Raw genomic sequence first — 5407 nt, 5'->3', positions numbered from 1 at the left:
GGTTATCTATTTTTCTTTTTTTCTGTAGATAGATGGATGGATGGATGGGTGCCATGTCATCGATCCGTGGGAAGAGTTTTGATTGGTTCGAAAAAACAGTGATTTAAAATAGTTTCAAAGTACTAAAAATAGAGGGATTTTGTGAAGTAACTATCAAAACTATTTTGCAAAAGGGCATCACACAAATTTTCACTCAAGTCAGACCACATTTTATGGATGAGCACCAATTTGTATATATTTCTGATCTTTCTATCTATTTTTAATCATTTTCCAAGTGCCCGAATTGAGTTCTTTTTGTGAAGTACCTACCATATATTTGTTGCAAAATTGGACCAAATCATTTTTCTAAAATACTAGGCCATATTTGATTCACAATTAACCAAATGGTTGGGTGTCAAAAGCCTTGATTCACCTCTGGTGAAAAAGACAAATTCCCACCGATTCAGTAGGAAGCGGGTCAAATTTGAACTGCAGCTGCCTCATAGTTTGCTCTTTATTTTTTCAAAAAATCATTTCTAGATACATAAGTATCTATTTAATCAGAGAAACATCAAAAGTTTTTCCAAGATTCAACCACTAGCTAGGAACGGTCAAACCCGTCGTTTTGATCGCATTTTGAAACGGGCATAAAAAATTCAAAAAAAATCAAAAAATTGGAAAACCTTCGCATTGTGTCATTATATGTGACCAAGTTCCAGGAAAAATAATAAACTTGTAATACGGCAATTATGTTAAAAAAGTGTTCTTAGAAATGAGCTATCATGCGTGAAGATTCATGGCTTTCAAGCCAAATGATCAATCTTATGGCCACATTCATGGCATAGTTTGTTCAAATGATCTCATATTGTGCACAAGGGTGCATCTTGGAATTCCAAACAATGTTGCCTAAGGGAGTTTTTTTTATTTGCACGGAAAATTCATTTTCCATTTTCTGAGTGCCTGAATTGAGTTTTTTCGTGAAGGACCTACCATATATTTGTTGCAAAATTGGACCAAATAAATTTTCTAAAATACTAGGCCATATTTGATTCACAATTGACCAAATGGTTGGGTGTCAAAAGCCTTGATCCACCTCTGGTGAAAAAGACAAATTTCTGCCGATTTAGTAGAAAGCGAGTCAAATTTGAACTGCAATTGCCTCATAGTTTGCTCTTCATTTTTTCAAAAAATCATTACTAGATACATAAATATCTATTTAATCAGAGAAACAACAAAATTTTTCCAAGGTTCAACCACTAGCTAGGAATGGCCAAACACGTCGTTTTGATCGCATTTCGAAACAGGCATAAAAATTTCAAAAAAATCAAAAAATTGGAAAACCTTCGCATTGTGTCATTATATGTGACCAAGGTTGCAGGAAAAACAGTAAACTTGTAATACGGCAATTATTTTAAAAAAGTGTTCTCAGAATGAGCTATCATGCGTGAAGATTCATGGCTTTCAAGCCAAATGATCAATCTTATGGCCACATTCATGGCATAGTTTGTTCCAATGATCTCATATTGTGCACAAGGGTCCATCTTGGAATTCCAAACAATGTTGCCTAAGGGAGTTTTCATTTTCTTTGCACGGAAAATTCATTTTCCATTTTCCGAGTGCCTGAATTGAGTTTTTTTTGTGAAGGACCTACCATATATTTGTTGCAAAATTGGACCAAATAAATTTTCTAAAATACTAGGCCATATTTGATTCACAATTGACCAAATGGATGGGTGTCAAAAGCCTTGATCCACCTCTGGTGAAAAAGACAAATTCCTGCCGATTTAGTAGGAAGCGGGTCAAATTTGAACTGCAGCTGCCTCATAGTTTGCTCTTTATTTTTTCAAAATATCATTTCTATATACATAAGTATCTATTTAATCAGAGAAACATCAAAAAAATTCCAAGATTCAACCACTAGCTAGGAACGGTCAAACCCGTCATTTTGATCGCATTTCGAAACGGGCATAAAAAATTCAAAAAAATCAAAAAATTGGAAAACCTTTGCATTGTGTCATTATGTGTGACAAAGTTTCCAAGAAAAATAATAAACTTGTACAACAATTATTTTTTAAAAGTGTTCTCAGAAATGAGCAATCATGCGTGAAGATTCATGGCTTTCAAGCCAAATGATCAATCTTATGGCCACATTCATGGCATAGTTTGTTCAAATGATCTCATATTGTGCACAAGGGTGCATCTTGGAATTCCAAACAATGTTGCCTAAGGGAGTTTTTATTTTCTTTGCACGGAAAATTCATTTTCCATTTTCCGAGTGCCTGAATTGAGTTCTTTTTGTGAAGGACCTATCATATATTTGTTGCAAAATTGGACCAAATCATTTTTATAAAATATAGGCCATATTTAATGCATAATTGACAAAATGGTTTGGTGTCAAAAGTTTTGGTCCATCACTTGTGAAAAAGACAATTTTTTGCCGATTCAGCAGGAAGCGGGTCAATTTTGAACTGTGTCTACCTTATAGTTTGCTCTTTATTTTTTACAAAAATCATTTCTAGGTATATAAGTATCTATTTAATCATAAATACATGGTTTGGTGGCGATACAGGTTTGGATGGTGGACGAGGGCCCCAACTCCAAAGCGCGTAAACTCGCATGCCCGCCGCGTGGTCACCGCGTGGCTGTGGCATTTCCATGTGTTCTGAGCGGCCTAGGCATGTCTAGGGGGTTGGGTACTCCCCAGGCAGGTGCTAGGAAGAAAATTACAACATAAGATTATCACGAGGAGACCGAACTATGCTCAAACATTAATTAGCAGCCAAGTGTTTGATTAGCGATACAGGAAATGCACGTGACCAATGGGCGTGAGTTTTGGCTGAGGATGATCATCTATTAAGAAGACTGTCTTCACAATTTTAGCTCAAAAGGAGGAGCCTAGGTGGTACTTGCTTTGCAAAGTACCACTCTGGACATAAATATGAATGTTGAAGCTGGGCTCAAAATAATGAATGGATTGAGCTGAAATTTGGTGGGGGTGGTTATTTGGGCATAGGAAAGCACTGTCGAAATTTTATACCATTTGGACATGCCAAAGTGGTACTTCCTTCACAATGCTATTCCCTGGACAGAAACTTGGGAAAATTAGCGAGAGAAATTGGATAAATTAAATGAGCTCAAATTTGGTGTAGGTAAGTTACATAGGTATGGTCATGCCCTTGTAAATTTTCAGATCATTTGGGTAAGCCTAGCTAGTACTTACTTCACAAAGCTTCTCTCGATATAGAAACTTTGGAAATTTCCTGAGAAAGATTTAGCAAGCAAATGGAGCTAAATATTATCATGTCGCAATGATTTGGGTATGGAAGAGTACCCAAAAAGTTTGAGGGTAATAGGAGGGATCTGGATAACACTTGCTTTGCAATGTGCCAATCTGGCCATAAAATATAAATTGAACTTGGGCTCACATAGATGATTTGACTGGGCTGCAATTTGGAGGAGGGTGATAATTTGGGCATATGAATGAACTTTATAAATTTCATGTCATTTGGGTATATAAAAATGGTACTTCCTTCACAATGCTTCTAGGTGGAAAAAAACTTTAGAAAATTTGCCGAGGAAGAATTACTGGGCAAATGGAGCTGAATTTTGTCATGAGGCAATGATTTGGATATAAAAGAGTGCCCAAAATTTTTTAGGGCAATCAAGAATATATATATAAATAGCACTTCCTTCACAAAGTATTATTGTGAACAGAATAGGAAAATGAATATTGTTGAATTATTTTTGAACTGGGCAAGGAAGGTTTTTTACATATTTGACTAAGATATGACCCAAAGAATTTCTGAGATTTTTTGGGAATTTTGGGAATGACAGAAATATAGGTTGCTTCACAACGTAGGGCAAAAACTGCCACATGGACATGACACATAGGCAAAACTGATGAGGTGGCGCCTAGTCATAGCAACCAACCACAATTTACAAGGTTATGACCATCTATATTGGTCATGATCAGCTAGAAATAAGGTGGCGGACCAGTGCTATCTGCTTTATGACCATTTCGTGTAAGGAAATTACGACCTTTCTGACCAAAATGGTCGTTATAGTTTACGGTTTGGAGCCCCCGAACAGCTTTTGACAAATTGGTCTCAAATGGTCATAGATCTAAGACCAATTCTTTCAGGGTCACTGACAGAAGGTCACTAGTTGACATATTTCTTGTAGTGAGACCCGTAGACTAAACTTCTATCACAAGCAAAACATGATCACTCTTTGGGTGTTAATCACATAGCGATGTGAACTAGATTATTGACTCTAGTAAACCCTTTGGGTATTAGTCACATGAAGATGTGAACTAATCACATGAAGATGTGAACTATTGGTGTGCAATCACATGACGATGTGAACTAGATTATTGACTCTAGTGCAAGTGGGAGACTAAAGGAAATATGCCCTAGAGACAATAATCAAGTTGTTATTTATATTTCCTTACATCATGATAAATGTTTATTATTCATGCTAGAATTGTATTAACAGGAAACATAATACATGTGTGAATACATAGACAAACAGAGTGTCACTAGTATGCCTCTACTTGACTAGCTCGTTGATCAAAGATGGTTATGTTTCCTAACCATAGACATGAGATGTCATTTGATAAACGAGATAACATTATTAGGAGAATCATGTGATTGACTTGACCCATTCCGTTATCTTAGCACTTGATCGTTTTAGTTTACTACTATTGCTTTCTTCATGACTTATACATGTTCCTATGACTATGAGATTATGCAACTCCCGATTATCGGAGGAACACTTTGTGTGATACCAAACGTCGCAACGTAACTGGGTGATTATAAAGGTGCTCTATAGGTGTCTTCAATGGTACTTGTTGAGTTGGCATAGATCGAGATTAGGATTTGTCACTCCGATTGTCGGAGAGGTATCTCCGGGCCCTCTCGGTAATGCACATCACTTTAAGCCTTGCAAGCAATGAAACTAATGAGTTAGTTGCGGGATGATGCATTACAGAACGAGTAAAGATACTTTTCGGTAACAAGATTGAGCTAGGTATTAAGATACCGACGATCGAATCTCGAGCAAGTAACATACCAATGACAAAGGGAATAATGTATGTTCTTATGCGGTTTGACCGATAAAGATCTTCATAGAATATGTAGGATCCAATATGAGAATCTAGGTTCCGCTATTGGTTATTGACCGGAGACGTGTCTCGGTCATGTCTACATAGTTCTCAAACCCGTAGGGTCCGCACGCTTAACGTTCGGTGACGATCGGTATTATGAGTTTATGTGATTTGATGTACTGAAGGTATTTAGGAGTCCCGGATATGATCACGGACATTACGGGGATTCTCGAAATGGTCGAGACATAAAGATTGATATATTGGACGACTATATTCGGATACTGGAAGTGTTCCGGGTGATTTCGGAGAAAACCAGAGTGCAGG

Source organism: Triticum dicoccoides, chromosome 5A (genome assembly GCF_002162155.2).
Source record: "Triticum dicoccoides isolate Atlit2015 ecotype Zavitan chromosome 5A, WEW_v2.0, whole genome shotgun sequence".
Taxonomy (NCBI): Eukaryota; Viridiplantae; Streptophyta; class Magnoliopsida; order Poales; family Poaceae; genus Triticum; species Triticum dicoccoides.
Note: the sequence above shows the minus strand (reverse complement) of the source record.